Below are 20,049 nucleotides of genomic sequence, written 5' to 3'. Positions count from 1 at the left end.
AGGGTTTGAGACTAAAAGGGTGAGAAAGATGTAATGAAATGAGGTGAGTGGCAGATTTAGTACTCCTCCACTCATTATGTGATCCTACACCATGGTCTTCACACACACTAAGTGCAAGACTAAATTTGGAGCGTACATTTGTCACTAATCCAAGCATTCATCCAAGGCTTGATCTTAAGCCTACACTTGTCAACCATCTATGCCAACAAGTGCTCCTATCATAGGTCAACAAATGGGTGAATCTCCATCCTCTATGTGTCATCATAAGTGGTCTTAAGCTGTTTAAAATGTCACAATAGTCACTAAGCTTCCAAGTGGTTCCACCACAATGCCAACAAGAGCTCCATGGGAGTATGACACTTGTCACACTTTCCAAAAATTGCAAAAAGGTCATTTTTCAAAATATATTTCAAATTAACTTGTAAAATGATCCTTAAGACGAAAAATAATTACTTTATTTAATTATACTAAAACCTCAAAAGTCAAGAATGTTTTCGAAAAAATTATGTATCCATACTCTTTATAAAAAAAAAAAAATAAACATCTAGCATACTTTTCTACAAAAGTAAAAATATACATATCATGAAAATTAAATATTACGGATGTATGCAAATCTGGAATCAAATCCAAGCACAAAAAGTGAGAATATACAAACAAAAATGAAAACCCGGAAAAAGACGAAAATGGGAAAAAAGAAAAAGAAAAATGCCGAAAAAAGGAAAGGAGGAAAATGACCGGGTTATTACAAAATCAGATCCGCAGAATGACGGATCGTTTCCGCGTATTAGGATTTTTCTTAAATTAATCCATTTTCAGATCAACATTGCTTCTACCAATCATTTCCATGTACCACAAGACAAACGGCAATATTATAGAAAAATCATATACTAGTTTATGATATTCCATATACAATACTGTACTAGCCTACTAGCTTTTTAATATTATAGAAAAATCATTTACTAATAAGTGAGTAAAAGTATATAAAGTTGACCCACAATCAGTGACCATGTTGGCATATAGTAATAATTTAGTCCAAACCCTATTTTAATCACAAGAAACATTAACCAAATTGACCCGAAAAGTAGTTTAGAGTGTTTTTCGAAAATTTTGTATAGTGTTTAAGGTTTTTATGTTCGGTTGTATGAAATTGATAACAAGTATTTGAGAAAATTTAGTTCAAGTGGAAATTGGCAAAAACAAAGATAGTTTAGGGTGCTTTTTCAAAAATTTGTATACTTCGTTTAGAGGGTTTATGATATTATGTTTGGTTTGTAGAGAAGGAACAAAATAGTATTGACATTTAACTCTTTGATACAAAAATAGAGTCACAAATTAAGAACACAACTAAATTAGTCAAGGTAATTAATCTGTTATTATACAAATTTAATTGAATTATACAAGACAAACGGCAAGTTAATGAAACTATTGCTTCTACCAGTCGTGTCCCTGTCCATTCACATCAGTTTTTGTTCATCTATTTTGAAGTTACATTCCAACACTATAGCCTCACCACTCCACTGCCTAAACCATCTTATTTCAACCAGCCTTTTCATATATATATATATATGCTGACCCAAGTTCAGTTACACTCAATGAAACCTGCAACTCTGGCTAGCAACCCAGCGAGCATAAAAAGGCAGAGGAATGTGGGCTGTGATAACTTTACACAAAATAGGTCTCCGACGGTGGCCATTTCCTAATCATAGCGGCTTGCTGCTCCGGTATGAGAACTTGATCATACCTCGTCCTGATGTATACGCAACGCACATCGTCTGCACCATTTCCTTCAAATTGAGGGACCATTATTGCCTTTAATGATACTCCAGGCCGCTAAAGTATCGAACATAGCACCTCCTCCTACTAGAAAAATTAATCCCTGTTATTCATGTTAACCACCAACTGTTCTAATATATAAATATTTTTAAATCACCACAAATAATGCATTTGTTTATATTTTTTAATACGACTCATCAAATTATTTATTATGAGTAAAATAACATGGTATATGAACTTATTAATTATTATAATTATTAAAGTGACGGTAAAATTTGAATTAGTAACAAATTCTTAAATAACAATTTTGAAAAAGTTTGAAAAATGTTTTGAATTGTGGTTACCTCTCGGAGTCCTTTATGAGCAACGTTCCTATCCTTTCCTTTGAGGTGGGTGAAGGCTGCAGGGCCGGCCTTGGCCCAAGGCGGTCGCCTTGAACCTCAAATTTTAGAGGGCCTCATGAGGCCCATAGAGGATGGAAAAAATTGGTCGCCTTGGGCCTCAAATTTTTAGGCTTATAGGGATGGGAAAAAAATTAAAAAAAATAAAGTTAGGGCAAGTTTCAGAAGGCACAATGTCTCAATTTGCTTCGACACTCCGCAGGGCGCAGCTTCCGCTATCACCTCAGGTGACAAGGTATGTTCATCCTCTTTCTCTCTTCTCTCTCCTTTTGCATGAATCGATCTTTTATATATGTTTCTTTCTTTATTTCGTCTCATCATTTGATTTGTTCAAACTTTGGTTCGTTTGATTCGGGCCTTTACTTTTGTTCCAATAGTGAAAAGTAGCTTCCAAACTAGGGTTTTTTTTTTTTTTTTGTGTGTGTGTGTGTGTGTGTGTCACCGTGTGTAATGGCTATCAAAAGCTGAATGAATATATTATGGTTCTCTTAGCATTTTAATGAATGTGTGCCTTTCTACATGAGTCTTTCATGGCGATCGAGTCCATAACCTATGGCAGGTACCTTTTTTTTTTTCCTCTCCCTAAGTCCACTCCAATCTCACTACAGCAGCAACCATACCCTTTTTCCTCATAATTTTTTGCATTTTCACATTCAATCCCGCGAAAATTAAGGGTCCCCTCTAGTGGGTTGAGGTAATAATTAACTTTTTCAATCTCTAAATTATGCTCATACTTAAAAGTGCCAAATTAAGGGTTTTTTTTTGGCACAAGGCTCTCTTTGAGAAGTAAGAGCCTTCCCCAACTATGAGTGTGTGTAAAGATGAAGGAGATTTTATTTTTCGTTTGAGAAGCAGGAGGCTTGTACTGCTTGTGCCAAATTATGGTTAATGAGGAAATACCATCATCATTTCCAGTTCATTTTAGTAGGCGTGGGACCTACGCTAAGGGCATATTCGTGGCGCCAACCGTAAGATGGCTGTCATGTGACTCCTGTCCTCTTTCCCTTCTCTAATTGCCGCACCAACTTTTGTCCTCTCTTGGGCAGATTTAGAATTAGCTACTGCTTCTGCTATGATAGGGAGTATTTCAAAACAGAAATACGTTTAGTAATTATAATGGGTTAAACCAAAAATAAATAAAAAAATATATGTTTGTAAAAAAATATTGAATTTAAATTATATTCACATTTTTTTTAGTAGAATAAGTTACAACTTACAACTGAGAAAACTATTGAGTTCATAAAATTACAGTAATAAATTTAAATAAGAATAAGAGAAATAAAAATAGTAAATACAATTTTAAAAAATAATTTGAAACATTTTGCAACAAATACCAAACATGTTTTTATTTGGGAATAAACCACACTACAAAAAATAAAAATAATCAAAATGCAAAATAGAACTTGTTACCAAAAAGACTCTTAATGTTTGTATTTTATGTTTTCAAATTTAAATTATTGTAATTGTTTTTTAAATTATTAAATATTACAATTAGCTAACCCTAAAGGAATTTTCAGTTTTTTAGTCTTTTTGGTTTTTCTCGTCCTTAAAGAAAATGAAAAATATTTCTTTTTTTCATTTTCAGATTTGAAACTAAATAAAATTTAGTTTATTAGTGACTTAATAATTTCATCTAGGTCATTTAGGAATTTAATCATAAATTTTTTTGGTTTTGTAGTCTTTTTGATTTTGTATCAATAATAAAATTTTTGACCTAATAATCTCATCTAAGTCATTTAGGGATTTAATCACAACTAAATCAACTAACAACTTTCGCACCGCGTAAAATTTTGGTTTCAGAGCGGATTACTCGATATATTGTATAGATCATACTTGTTGATTTGTTGTGATTTTTGCATCATCTCTCATAATTCATCTTCTATTGATGTGTTATCATCACCTCCTGCTTTTTATTCTGTCACAAGCATGCATATTGCATGGTCTAAGTTTAAAAAGGATTTTGAAAATTTGTTGGAGAAGTTGAAACTTGCGGAACTTGATAAAGATATTTATAAGTTAAAAGTTTCTGTCTGTAATAAAAATTTGGAAGAACTTGGCCGTAAAAATTTGAATCTTCTTCGTAAGGTTGATTTTCTAGAAAAGGAACTTGAATAGGTAAGTAGGTTTAATAAATCACTTGAACTTAGAATTGATAATTTAAGTAGTGATTTTATTAAATCAAAACAGTCTTTTTAGAAATTTGACATTGACGCTTACAAAATTGATAAGTTGTAGTGGATGGTTAAGAGCACTAGTAGTAACAAAGAATTAGCTTCAACTTCAAAGGATTTGTATTTTAAAAAATCTAAAGATGTATTTGTGATTAGAAAAGAAAGAAAGTGGAGTATATATATGTATATATATAGAGTATAAGCAAGGGGAATTTTTTTTTGTCCGACCAAATTTATTCAAATGATCATTTGGAATGCCAATAAGGACATGTAAGTAATTTTACTTCGTGTAGAGTATTTTTTTAATTTAAAAATTATCATTATGATTTAACTGCTAATTGATGGAGTGGTGAGAGTGGTTATGCAAAAATATTAAAGTCTGTACTTACCTAGAGTCTCCTGACATGGTTGATTGAATTTGAGGGACACATGTGGCAATCTTTTTTCTACTATCTTGTTTCAAGTAAATTATAAACAAAAGAAAAATAAGTCAAACTGATTAAAATGCCCAAACAAACTTTTAAACTTATGAAATTGTAGGGTGGATTGAAGGATATGAATCGAAGAATCTCCCTCCACTTTCATTGAATAGTCTTTTCATAAAATTTTATATGTATATATAATTCAGTCACTAATGTCAAATTGAATATTTGTTTCCCTAATATCATGCCATAATCTTAAAAGATAAAGTAACCTAAGTGGTGTAACATATACATACAATCCCAATTCCATCACCAACTTACTCTAATCAGGAATTCATTTCATCATACAATCCCAGTTCCATCACCAATATGGGACTTATACTGCAGTGGATCTCAACTCATTAATTCATTTTTTTGTGTTGAACCAAAGAATTATGATAGGTATTTCAAAAGTCGAATGTATTGAATGTTTTATATATAAAGATGACATCATCATGACATCATTCCTTACTCACAAAATACCTATTATTTGAGCCATAATTAATGCTAGATACATGAATAAACTCAAAAGACATAACAAATATGCATGTCATTACATTTAATTTTAAAGAGACTGCATCGCCTTGTGTCACGTTTGGCCACCATGCTTCTTTGGCTGGGCAACTTGCAGTCACCCTAGTAGTAGTAGTCACCTACATTAAACATGTATATATATAGATGTAAAATCCAACAAGCTCAATGTAACTCTGAAAATGGTTTCAGAAAAATTGATTTTCTAAGACACTGAAGATGTAAAATCGCCTTGTGTCACGTTTGGCCACCATGCTTCTTTGGCTGGGCAACTTGCAGTCACCCTAATAGCAGTAGTCACCTACATTAAACATGTATATATATATATATATATATATATATAGATGTAAAATCCAACAAGCCTAATGTAACTCTGAAAATCGTTTCAGCAAAATTGAGTTTCCAATACATTGAAGATAAGAGATATTTTACATTCTGCAGACACCAATCAGCAATTCTCAAAACCTGAATTTGGCTTAAATTCACATCTGAAACAAATATAACAAAAGGTAGTAATATTCAGTTTTGGGTTGCATATTATGAGGGTACAGTGTACTTGATAATTAAAAAAAAAAAAAAAAAAAAAAAAAAAAAAATTTAGGGCAAATTATTTCAGCCTCCCCAATTGCCTCCATCTCTATTCTCGTTCTCAACTCTGAACTTGCCCTATCTTTGTCTCTGCAACTGCAAACTACAAAATCTACAAGAATCAGAAGTTCAAAACCCATATACTTCAGTTTATCTATCTGTCTGCAAGAATCAAAAGTTCAAAACCTATTACCTATATCAAAACCCATATCGGCATATCATTTTAGATTGTTGAAAAAATCAAAACCCATATCTTTCAGTCTCCATCGCCCCCTGTTCCACTTCGGGTTCGCCGTTCACAAGCTTCAGCCGCTCACTCTCAACTCTCAAGCTTGCCCCCCTCTCTCTCTGCAACTGCTAACTTATATGTATGGGTTTTGTTTTAATTTTAATTTTTTTTTTTTCTAAATCAACTAATCAAGGTCTGTAATTCTTGTTTTGCAAACTAAATTCTATTTGGTGACATTTTTTATGATCTTTTTTATATAATTTTATTTTATGAATTTTAGTTATAAATATTTGTGAAGATAATGACTGAAACAGGATCTCCCTTTGCAAGATTTGAAAGACTAATTGGTAAATTTGGGTTGAACTTGAGTCTTGAACAAGCCAGGGGCCCTTATCATCAATTACAGCATCCTACGGTCCTACCATCTTTTAGAGTGCTTTCATCACTTCAGGTAAGTCATTTCTTCAATTACTCAATATATATATATATATATATATATATATATATATATATATATATATATATAAATATATTTTGTTCCAGTTTTTTTCATGCTAATAATAAATTGGATGTTAACCGCATAAAGCATAAATCTGTCAATTAATATGGGCACCCAATTGTATATGAAACAAAGTACAATAGAAAGTAACAAAATTTAGTAATATATAAACAACAAAATTTTCATTTTTTGTAGACTTTTGTGCTTTGAGCAACTTGGAGGAGCTTGATTTGAGTGTTAGTGTGAAGAGGCTGATTACAGTAAAAGGTATTATAGTGTGATATTTATTGCATTGTATTTTGAGGTAATCTACATTTTATTTCAGCAAAACAAATATATATATATTTTAATTCTATAACTTCTATTTCTGGTTTTTTTTTTTTTTTGGTCATTTATGTCTACAAGAAAATTTGAATCTGGGCATGACAAAAAGAAAAGAAAAGAAGAGAGAAGAAAAATTGATTCAATCTCAAAAAGACGCTATTCATAAGCTTTTTAGGAACAATACACAAACAGAGAATTTAGTTAAAGATTTGGTGAATGAAGAACATAGGAATGAAGAAAATCTTAATGAACATGGAGATTTAATGAATGAAGATAGGAATGAGAATCAAAATGAAGAAAATGTGAATGAACTTGAGGATTTGGTAAATGAAGAATATATGAATGAGAATGATAATCTTCCTTTGAACATTAATGATCCAGGAAATTGGAAAAATATTGATAAAAAAATGAGAGATTTATTAGTTGAAGGAGGTCCTCCAAGAGATGCTAAACTTGAAAATTTTCCTAAGGATTCAAAAAATAGACATTTATTTTTGTGCGTGTGAAACTTCATGTGTAAAGGGCCTCACATTAAAGTTCGCCTAGGGCATCTCGAGATTTTTTCAATCTCAAGGCCGGCCTGCACACTTGCTGCAACTGGACCTTTCAATAAATCAGCTCACAGGTCCAATTCTTCCAACAATTAATTTAGCATTTCTGCTTAGTCTTAATCTTATTACTAACCAATTGAATGGAAAGTTGCCTGATACTGTGTCTAAACTTAATATTCAATATGATCTTAGCAGCAACAAATTTTCCGGCCAACTTTCATCCAAGTGGTCAGAATGTGCAAATCTCACATTCTTACAACTGGCTGGAAATAAAATTTCTGGTGAAATCCCAGCACAGCTAGGAAGCTTGACTCGATTACTCGCTCTAAGCTTAGCCTCATATGAATTGAATGGAGAAATACCATCTGCCATTTGCAACTTGATTTCGCTTAGACTTCTTGATCTGTCCAATAACAGCTTGAGCAATGTAATTCCACAATGTTTGGGCAATGAGCTCATATTGCTAGATTTGCGAATGAATCATTTTCATGGTTCAATTCCAGCCAATTTCTCAAAGAGCAACAATTTGAGGAGTCTCGGCTTGAATAGTAATCAATTAGAAGGGTTGGTTCCACGGGTATGAGTACACTCATCTCTTAACGGGGCAGGTATGAATTGTGAAATTAAAATCCGTTGTGAATATGGAGTGGGTATGAATTTGTCCACACTTAACTGGGCTAGGTACGAATTTAAACAAACCCGCTCCATACCCGTCCCGTTGCCATTCCTAATTATAATTCACGTATCGCGTTACAAGTCTCCAATGAATTGCTCGAATTCCTAATTATAGTAGGTCGGTGATGCAATTGGGATGGTATGGTATATCATATATGTCATTTACACTCACTAAGTTACTTTATCACATAATATGAGGAAAATAAATATACAATTTGATGTTAGTTGCTGAATTATAGATATAAAATGTTGTGAAAATACATATTCTATGGAAGTGGAGGGAAAGCCTTGCATTCATAACTTGTAATAACCCTACAATTTCATAAGTTAAAAAGTTATTATTGAAATATTAGTCGATTAAACTGGGAAATAGGTTGGTAATGTCCAATGGATTTTGAAGCCAATCTGTAGTGAAACTATAGATAAAGACTGTGAAAACAAAGAAGTTCATAAAATTATAAATAATAATCATTTTAAAATTATCAAACTGGACATGATCTTGCAATTGAGGATGGACAACATTGTTTTTAATCTACAAAACCTATTGTAAATTGTGGATATGACTTCTTAATTGACTGAAATGCTACTTTCTTCACTGGTTTGTAATCTTGCAACAGTTTGGAAAGGCAATGAACCATGTACTATCAATATCTCCAATAGCGTAATATAATAGAAATCCTCCATATGTTGTATAAGTGCACTCTCATCTTTGATTAAGCAAAAAATATTTATCTACGCATTCAATTTTTCTTCAATGAATTCTTTATAATCATCTTTCATCTGTATAAAAATTTTTCCATTGAAAATAAGATCAGAGATGAAAATGGTACCTCTGAAACATATATCTACTAATAGAATTAGAAAAAGAATATTAAGGAAGTGGACAGAGCTGAAGAAAAACACCTAACGAAATGACAAAACAATGAAAAAAGAACATGTTTTAAAATAATAATATTATGAACACATAAGAAAAACAAAAGTTATAACTTTTATATATTAACGAAGCAATATTCATTTACATTTTTCTCATAAAAAACATATTATTTAACTCTTGTTATATTATGTATAATCCAAGTCTTTTAATTGGGAAATGAGAACTATCAAGTGTGTACATCACAAAAATGCCATTGATGGAAGGGCTAAGACTTGAACCCACATAGATTTTGAGCATATAAATCACATATTTCGATAGAATCCACATATAGCCACCAAGAACAAAATATAAAATAATAATAATAATAATAATAGCAGAAAGGAGTCCAATAATACAAAGAATCTAAAGTTCGAAATACTACAAATCATAATACTGAGTATCAAAATTAATTTAAATCTATTAGTGGTTTGATTTAATTGATGAATAAAATCAATAGTAATTTCTTAAATTTTGATTAAATTATATCATAATAACAAAATAAATTAATATTATAATTTTGAAACTTTTGATAATTAAGGGCAGGGTTGAAGAACACGAAAAAGGAACATCAATCTCTGAATAGAAGGAAGGGTATTTTGGACATTAAAGTTAAATAGTCACTCATTAGCAATTATTTTCCAAGTTTGGTCACTGTAAAGCAAAATTTTTCAATTTTGGTCACTGAAATATAATTTTCCCAAAATATAATGTAAATTGGATCATAAATACTTAAGAAATTAACCCTAGACTCAGGGTTAAAGCTTTCAAAATTATACAGAACTTATTAGTACCAAAAATTCTTATCTAAGCAATAGCCATGCATTCTCACCTTAGTGGCTTTATTAGTTTCAGAGGTAATACCCCCTTCCTATTGTAGAAGTCAATCTTGTACAAGCAAAAAACACGAAGTAGAAATAGAGACGGTTGCCAAACAGGCCTTAGTAATCGGCGAATCGCCTAGCAAAATTAATCCTTGTAGGTCACACAAGCACTGTTTTTGTCTTTAAATCCTAGCAAAAAGCACCAATATTACATTATTATATGTCACAGTTTTGTCTACTGTATCTCTTTGATCACATTGTTCTTGTTTTTTACAATGACATATATATCTATTCATAGACATACGCTAGAAGTAAATGATTTCTCCTAGTTATTTGTGAATGTCTGATTACTCTTTCTGATTTTTAAATCATCCATTACTGCCTCAATGTGTGTCTATGTGTATATATATATATATATATATATATATATTGTTTTTTCTATAAGCTTAATTCAACTTTGTAGTATTTTGAGAAACCTACTCAGAAAGGTATATGGGAACTTGCAGGAGTACTTTTGGTGGCAGAGTTTGGTTTCTTTGGTTTTTGTTGGGAGTTTTCGTTTATTCCATTATGGAAAAGAAGAAAGTAACTTCAAATCCTCTCTCATTTATTACATTTCAGATCAAGATCTACATAATCCTAGGCTGTGTTTGGTTGGTTGTGATTTGAATTAGTTGAATTTCAATTCTTTGGCATTCAGAAACTCTTAAAACTGGTGCTTTGGTGTCAATTCCAAGGCCCAAGTTTCATGCGCCTGCTCAAGGCCACTTTTTAACTAGCCACACACTTCTCATACATATATAGACATATATTCTTGACAAATAACACACCATTGACACCCACTTCACCACTTTGCCCTTACGAGAACTTCATGCACACTTTACATACTGACTTATCAAAAAAAAATGCACACTTTACATACTAGTATTCTTTATTCTACTAGTGTATTTTTCATGGACGGTTCGGTTTGGGCAATTGATTTTTTATTTTTTTTTGTATACTATGCATATAATTTGTATAATATTATATAGTGCCGCCTCTAAAATTATTTGTTTTTAAAAAAATCTATCTATTTATTTTTTTTCTTTCTTACTCTTCTTCTTTATTTAATTTTTTTTTTTTGGTGTCTTTATTTTCTTCAAATAAATTTTGCATTCCTTTCTTCTTGGTTAGGGCCTTAGGCAACCATTAGAGATGATAACCGGGTGGCCTCCCATCCTTGCCCTTGTTTAAGTTTTCCCGCCCCCATCCAAAACCATTTAGCAAAACCCCTCCCACCCTGCGGTTGCCCCCTATATAAATTCTCTTGCTTTGCTTCATTTAAACTCCCACTCAATTTTTTCCCCTAATTTTTTCACTCAAGTTTTAAAAGTTTGTATTTAAGAATACGCATCAAATAAACATTCTTTCAAATCAAATTAACCAATTAACATTAACATTGATAAGTTTAGAAGTTTTCAAGATATTAAAAAAAGTATCCAAATTTTATTTCATCTAATGATTTGAGTAATCCGGATATTAGGATTTTTAAGCATATATGTAAGGATGGCAACGTGGGCGGTTTTGGGCCGGTGTACCCTTCCCTTTCTGCAACCGTTTAGAAACCCCCACCCCATCCCCGCCCAAAACCGCCTAAACGGGGGGCCTTTCCACCCCATCCTCATCCATGTTTAACTTTTTTACCCTTGTGGGCACCCGCCCCACCCAGTTTAATTCCAGAATTTCTTCCTCATTTTTAATTTTTTTTCTACGAATACAATTATATAACTATTGAAGAAATTCATAAAAAAATGGACAATCAATAATTTAACATAAAATTCAAGGGTATGGACGTTCTTAGTTCATAGGGCTCTGTTGGTCTCTAAAACTACTGGGAAAGTGAGTGAATCTAACCTAGGGTTTCTAGAGTTAACTATACATATACTAATAAAATAAGGGTAATTTAGTAATTTACCTACCTAAATAGGGCGGGGCGGGGTGACCTCCCCCGCTCCAAACCCGCACGGGTTTTCACTAATAAAAACCATCATCGCCCATATAAATTCAACGGTTCCCCAAAATCGCTATAAACGGGGCGGGGTGGGGCGGGTACTCGTTCCCGCGGGACAAATTGCAATCCCTACATATATGTATATTAAGGGTAAAATGATAAATTTTCAACATAAATGGGACGTGTTGACCTTTTCCCTCAGTTTTCATTCCTAAAATCCATTCAAGTCAAAAATCATTTTAAATGAGATGGGCCAGGTACACGGGGAGGGATGTTTTGCCATCTCGATCTAGTGGTGGTTTTGCTATACTTTAGACTTTTGAGTTGCAATCACCTAAGTAGCCCAAGTTTTCAACTGGCACTTTAGATTTTAGAGTTGCAATGTAATGATAGTTTTGACTATGAGGTTTTTGATGTGATTATGAGGGCATTTCAGGCAAGTTTGGAAGAGGAGTTGGAGAATCTAATCACAAAACATTTAATTTGATCTACTCAAACACACCTAGAACAAAGTGTGGCTTTGGGCATGTCACTGTCTCTGTTTTCATAATTCTACCCATAGTTAAGATTCTTAGGTACTCACCATGATCACTTGATTCAATTCTGTACAAAACACAGAAGGAGAGGAGAAGGAAAAGAAAGAAGAGGAAGAGAAATGAAAGAACCCTTTGGGACATTTTCACTTTGGATGTAGCTTCACTTGCATTTCTCCACTATATATGCGTTCCTTGTTTAAAATGGAGCAATCGGGTAGTGTAACACATGGAGAGATAAAAGGAATGAAGAAAATCTTAATGAACATGGAGATTTAATGAATGGAGATAGGAATGAGAATCAAAATGAGAAAATGTGAATGAACTTGAAGATTTGGTAAATGAAGAATATATGAATGAGAATGATAATCTTCCTTTGAACATTAATGATCCAGGAAATTGGAAAAATATTGATTAAAAACTGAGAGATTTATTAGTTGAAAGAGGTCCTCCAAGAGATGCTAAACTTGAAAATTTTCCTAAGGATTCAAAAAATAGACATTTATTTTTGTGCGTGTGAAACTTTATGCATAAAGGGCCTCACATTAAAGTTCACCTGGGGCCTCTTGAGATTTTTTCAATCTCGGGCCGGCCCTGCACCAAAGCACTAGTTTTAAGAGTTTCTGAATGCCAAAGAATTGAAATTCAACTAATTCAAATCACAACCAACCAAACACATCCTAGGATTATGTAGTAGATCTTGATCTGAAATGTAATAAACTCTGCCACCAAAAGTCTCCTGCAAGTTCCCATATACCTTTCTGAGTAGGTTTCTCTAAAGACTACAAAGTTGAATTAAGCTTATAGAAAAACAATATATATATATATAGAGAGAGAGACACACACACACACACATTGAGGCAGTAATGGATAATTTAAAAATCAGAAAGAGTAATCAGACATTCACAAATAAAATAATGGTGATCCAGGAAAAGGGTCTGGTATACCATACGTGACAAAGGCTGCGCAGGCTGAGACGAGCGACATCAGGGTGGTGCAGTCTATGGCAGCAGATAGAGTTGCAACCAATGTGCTGTTCATGAATGGTACATGAATTTTTCTATTCATGCAAAAATACTCATCTTATTAACCTAAATAGGCTAGAAACATTCATATTACAACCACTTTATAAGATGTAATTTCTGAAAATGTAGATATCAAGGTGTCGTGGTATAGTTGTTTATCATGTCAGTCTAACACACTGAAGGTCTCCTGTTCAAGTCCGGGCGATGCCATTTCTTTTTTGATTCCCATAAGTTTTTCATTTGTCTAGGCGTCAAGTTATAATCATTTCGTCCTTCACTTTTAGCATTCTGAGGCCTGACTATCAAGCTAGTTATTTGGCTTGGGGGCGTTGATTGAATAAACACTATCCATGGGGTTGTCTTGTTTTAAATAAGCAATTTTGCTATTTAAATTCCTGATATAGTATTGTCTGATGTTAAGTTATTCAGGGTTATACATTATAACTTTGGGATTGGGGATTATTATTCCAATTTTTTGTTCCGACGTAAAATATTCTTTTTGGAAAATATTTTTCTTTTTCAAGTAAAATATTGTTTTATTTTTACTTTTTTGGTGTTTGGCAAAGGTCTACGTTGAGGTTGAGGTGGAGTCTACGGGCGGGGCATGTAAAATAACTTGCCGAAAATTGATGGATAAGTTATATTTATTAAATTTTAATATTTTTTTTTCTTTGTAAATATTTTACGACAACCAAACACCAAAAAATAAAAAAATATTTTCTAAAAAATATTTTACGTCCAAACAAACGGAGCCTTAGTTCTTTCATATGAGATTTTGGAACAGAGATGGGCTTCCTTAAAATATGCTCAAGTGGAAAAGCCGTAATCTCTGATCTCTCTCTATGTAGTCACTGCGGTATCCATATATGAAGTTCTTTATATCATGAATGTAGCCATACAGGCATGAAGTACATTTAAATAATAATTATTTATAATTTTATGAATTTCTTTGTTTTCATAGTCCTTATCTATAGTTTCACTACAGATTGGCTTCAAAATCCATTGGACATTACCAACCTATTTCCCAGTTTAATCGCCTAATATTTCAATAATTACTTTTTAACGTATGAAATTGTAGGGTCTATTACAAGTTATGAATGTAAGGCTTTCCCTCCACTTCCATAGAATATGTATTTTCACAACATTTTATATCTATAATTCAGCAACTAACATCAAATTGAATATTTATTTTCCTCATATTATGTGATAAAGTAACTTAGTGAGTGTAAATGACATATATGATATACCATACCATCCCAATTGCATCACCGACCTACTATAATTAGGAATTCGAGCATTTCATTGGAGACTTGTAACGTGTTACGTGAATTATAATGAGGAATGGCAACGGGACGGGTATGGAGCGGGTTTGTTTAAATTCGTACCCGTCCCGGTTAAGTATGGACAAATTCATACCCACTCCATATTCACAACGGATTTTAATTTCACAATTCATACTTACCCCGTTAAGAGATGAGTGTTCCCGTACCCGTGGAACCAACCCTTCTAATTGATTACTATTCAAGCCGAGACTCCTCAAATTGTTGTGCTTTGAGAAATTGGCTGGAATTGAACCATGAAAGTGATTCATTCGCAAATCTAGCAATACGAGCTCACTGACCAAACATTGTGGAATTACATTGCTCAAGCTGTTATTGGACAGATCAAGACGTCTAAGAGAACTCAAGTTGCAGATGGCAGATGGTATTTCTCCATTCAAATGTTTGGGCAGTGAGCTTAGAGCGAGCAATCGAGTCAAGCTTCCAGCCAGTTGTAAGAATGTGAGATTTGCACATTCTGCCCACTTGGATGAAAGTTGACAGGAAAATTTGTTGCTGCTAAGATCGTATTGAATATTGAGTTTAGACATGGTATCAGGCAACTTTCCATTCAATTGGTTAGTACTAAGATTAAGACTAAAGCAGAAATGCTAAATTCCCAATTGTTGGAAGGATTGGACATGTGAGCTGATTTATTGAAAGGTCCAGTTGCAGCAAGTGTGTCAAGTTTCCAGTCTCAGACGGGATGAAGCCAGAAAGCTGATTATTATACAGCTTAAGGTAGAGTAACCTTGTTGATAAGCCAATTTCTGGTGGGATTTCCCAGTGAATAGATTCTCTTGAAGTTCCAACCATGTCAACTCAGTCCAGTTAGTGAAGAGAAAAGAAGAGATCTCGTCAGAAAGAAATTGGTGGAAACACTCAATTCAGATATCATGGTCAGATTGGACGACGACAAAGGCAATGCCCCAACAATAGGAAGGGGGTATTACCTCTGAAACTAATAAAGCCACTAAGGTGAGAGTGCATGGCTATTGCTTAGATAAGAATTTTTGGTAGTAATAAGTTATGTATAATTTTGAATGCTTTAACCCTGAGTCTAGGGTTAATTTCTTAAGTCTTTATGATCCAATTTACATTATATTTTGGGAAATTTATATTTTAGTGACCAAAATTGAAAATTTTTGCTTTACAGTGACCAAACTTGGAAAATAATTGCTAATGAGTGACTATTTAACTTTAATGTCCAAAATACCCTTCCTTCTTCATGTTCCATTTTCGTGCTCTTCAACCCTGCCCTTAAATATCAGAAGTTTCTAAATTTATAATATTAATTTACTTTGTTATTATGATACAATTTAATCAAAATTTAAGAAATTACTATTGATTTTATTCATAGAATAAATCAAACCACTAAAAGATTTAAACTAATTTTGATACTCAGTATTATGATTTATAGTATTTCGGACTTGAGATTCTTTGTATTGTTGGACTCCCCTCTGTTATTATTATTATTATTTTATATTTTGTTCTTGTTGGCTATATGTGGATTCTATCGAAATATGTGATTTATGTGCTCAAAATCTATGTGGGTTCCAGTCTTCGCCCTTCCATCAATGGCATTTTTGGGATGTACACACTTGATAGTTCTCATTTCCCAATTAAAAGTAATGAATAATCAATTAAAAGACTTGGATTATACATAATATAATATGTTTTTTATGAGAAAAATGTAAATGAATATTGCTTCGTTAATATATAAAAGTTAGAACTTTTGTTTTTCTTATGTGTTCATACTATAATTATTATTTTTTAAGCATGTTCCTTTTTCATTGTTTGTCATTTCGTTGTGTGTTTTTCTTCAGCTATGTCCACTTCCTTAATATTCTTTTTCTAATTCTATTAGTAGATATATGTTTCAGAGGTACCATTTTGATCTCTTATCAAATGTTTGGGCAGTGAGCTTAGAGCGAGCAATCGAGTCAAGCTTCCTAGCTGTGCTGGGATTTCACCCGAAATTTTATTTCCAGCCAGTTGTAAGAATGTGAGATTTGCACATTCTGCCCACTTGGATGAAAGTTGACAGGAAAATTTGTTGCTGCTAAGATCGTATTGAATATTGAGTTTAGACATGGTATCAGGCAACTCTCCATTCAATTGGTTAGTACTAAGATTAAGACTAAGCAGAAATGCTAAATTCCCAATTGTTGGAAGGATTGGACCTGTGAGCTGATTTATTGAAAGGTCCAGTTGCAGCAAGTGTGTCAAGTTTCCAATCTCAGACGGGATGAAGCCAGAAAGCTGATTATTATACAGCTTAAGGTAGAGTAACCTTGTCAATAAGCCGATTTCTGGTGGGATTTTCCCAGTGAACAGATTCTCTTGAAGTTCCAACCATGTCAACTCAGTCCAATTAGTGAAGAGAAAAGAAGAGATCTCGCCAGAAAGAAAATTGGTGGAAACACTCAATTCAGATATCACGGTGAGATTGGACAATGACAAAGGCAAGGCCCCAGCCAATGAATTGTAGCTCAGATCCAAGATGGTGAGATCAGTACATAGGCCAAGCTCAGAAGTAATTGGGCCTGTGAAATTATTCTTCTCTAGTAACAGAATTTTAGCTTGGAAAGCTTCAAAAAATTCAATAGCAGTGGCCCAGGAAAAGAATTTATGCCGAGACCAAGAATTTCAAGCTCGCACACCCATTCAGGTATTATGCCAGTGAAATTATTTTGAGCCAACCTGAGTTGTATCAAGTTCTTGCAACTAGATTTGAAATCTGGGAATTCCAAGGTAAGTCGATTTACAGAAAAGCTAAGATATGTCAACGAGGGCATAGCTGAGAATTTTGACCAGTCTGGAGTTTCTAACAAGTTAGATGCAAGGTTTAAGAACTGAGGTACCTTAGCTTCGTCAACAATCCAATCTCCGATGGTATGATGTGATACAAGTAGTTGTCACCCAGGTCCAAGAAAGTGAGTTTGGAGAGATTGCCAATGGTAGGTGGAATTGGCCCACTGAGGGTGTTGAAACTGAGGTCAAAATGGTTGAGATTTGGAAAAGAAGTGAAACTAAATTGGTTAAGTGTTCCAGTGATATGTGCAACACAGAGGTTTATCTCGGATACAATTCCAGTAGTGTCACAGACAATGCCAGGCCAGTTGCAAATGTTTATGACATTGCCAACTGACCATGAATCGAGGGAAGAAGATGAAGATAAGTTGTTCTTCCATTAGAGAAGTGCTTCTGCTCTAGCTGAACATGATGTGATCTTCAATGGAAACAAAGAAAGAAAGCGGATATGAGTACGAAAAATATAGCACCATCTAGATGTCATCCTGCCTAGTTTTGTTTGGGTTTCATGTAACTGGTTCACTCTCTTATAGTGGGAGAGTAGAGCGATGATTTGATATAAAAAGGCAGAGACTCGTGAGAGAGCCACATTTGGAGTTAGATACGGTAAAAACTTATACCCATTCCGTGACTTTGGCACTGGACGTTCCCAAAATGGGTACTATCTAGTTGAACCAAGTTATTCCACAAGTCCGCAGGTCAAGCAAAATACGAGTCAACTAGAAGACTGAATTTAATCAATTAGGAAGAAATCAGGGAACTTAAACAAAGCCTGCTTTCATTTTATTATATACAATAGTAAACCTAAATAGATTAGGGAGAAATCAAAGAACGGGTCGCAGTTGCATCTACCGGAACTAAAATTGCCCATAATTAACAATTATGAAGAAATCATCAACGTCTACCAAAAAGAGGTAGAACTTGAAAATGTCAATCAGATTATTTGCTCTCGTCATAACATTAGAGAATTTTAAAATGAAACCAATATAGAGAATTGTGAACAAAATTAACATAAACTAATGTGGAGAGAATTATTGTATGAAAAATTAACAAAAACAAAGTTTCAATGGATTGGCCTATGTGAGGTAATAGTTTGTTTATGCTGGTTCAAGAAACAACCCAAACTTCAGAAGCCTAACACTATTCTATTGGCCGGCCGTTCACAGAAAATAAAATGCAAAGTCAATGAAATGAATGTGAATGTTAATGAATGCAATCAGGGTAATGCCCGAGCCTCGAATACATTGATTCTAGAGAAACGAGCTTTCTGAGTATGTGAAAATTGGGGAGAGTTTTGAAATTTTAGCCAAATACATTATGCAGAAATTTACTGCAACTGAAGTGAAAAGTTACATGCAGTTCAGAGACTATTCTTCATCACTCTTCCGGTGACGTAGGATTCTACTTCATGTCTTCATTATTCATGATTTAGACATTTATCTTTATTATGTCAGTTTTGAGATTATTTTGTTAGGGGTCCATGATACGGATATATTTTCGAGTTGTATTATGGAGGATTATTACGTTTGGGGATTTATCGGATTTATTCCGAGATTGGTATAAGATGATTTATTTAATTATTATTTAGTCTTTTTTTAAAGTAATATTATTTATTTTATTATTTATTCCTTTTATATTCTGTGTTCGTTTATTATTAAGCGAAATTGGGGGTATCACAATTGATGTGGTGCTTGAGGGTCTCACTTGTCTCAACCGCCATGAGGCCCAACCTCCATGGATCCTTTGGCGGCACTGACAATCGTGCCAACGAGGTGGCTAGAATCGGTGTAATACGTGAGGTTTTCACTCCACCAGCGGCATTGTACAATGGGGAATAGGTATTGGGAGGTGGTGGGGAAGCTTTAGATTAGGATGTGGAGGTCTTGGTAGGGCTGATATTGATGTTATGATGTGGGTCTGTTTTCTGACGATGAATCAGAGTCTATTGTTGAAGAGTTCTAGAGAATATAAAATTTAAAAGGGTAACTTGGAGAATAAATGGGAACGATCACTACACTATTCTGCAATTGAGTTTTAAATTCATCTTTTCTATATTTTAAGTTCATTTTTGAGTAATTTAGTTTAGAAATGGTCACTAAAATATAATTTTTTTAAAAAAATTAAAATTATATAAAGGGTAGTTATGAAATTATAAAATAAAAAAATAATGCAATACAGAGTTTAGGAATTTTCTTGTCATTTTTTTAGAATAAAAAATAAAAAAATAAGTGAAGGATAACTGTGAAAAAGTGTAGTGCCAACATGATCTACGATAAAAACGAGTATTAAATATAAGTACATAAATGGAATGAGTGATTGTCAATTGTCTAGTGGTCATTTTCCACAGTCTTTTCTCTCTATATATATATTATATTTGTATATATATGTTGGCACCAAAACTTGACAGCCACTTCAGCAGCGACGTGGACCA

The 20,049-nt window shown here is 33.3% G+C and overlaps 1 long non-coding RNA gene across 2 annotated transcripts; it reads left to right on the top strand.

Moving 5' to 3' along the window:
- The first annotated feature begins 2,199 nt into the window (after positions 1-2,199).
- Positions 2,200-19,178, top strand: LOC132306500 (uncharacterized). Of its 2 annotated transcripts, XR_009482027.1 has the most exons (5): positions 2,200-2,409; positions 6,469-6,605; positions 6,849-6,920; positions 15,592-15,782; positions 16,725-19,178. It is a non-coding gene; the product is annotated as an uncharacterized LOC132306500 (long non-coding RNA). The 2 variants fall into 2 exon arrangements; XR_009482026.1 differs by lacking the exon at positions 15,592-15,782 and having other exon boundaries at positions 2,208-2,409.
- The last annotated feature ends 871 nt before the right edge of the window (positions 19,179-20,049 follow it).

This window comes from Cornus florida, unplaced genomic scaffold (assembly GCF_030987335.1).
Source record: "Cornus florida cultivar Cherokee Brave unplaced genomic scaffold, ASM3098733v1 CherokeeBrave_3.0.0_Hap2_Chr05, whole genome shotgun sequence".
Taxonomy (NCBI): domain Eukaryota; kingdom Viridiplantae; phylum Streptophyta; class Magnoliopsida; order Cornales; family Cornaceae; genus Cornus; species Cornus florida.
The sequence above is the reverse complement of the archived record's forward strand: the minus strand, read 5'-3'. Positions and strand labels throughout refer to the sequence as shown.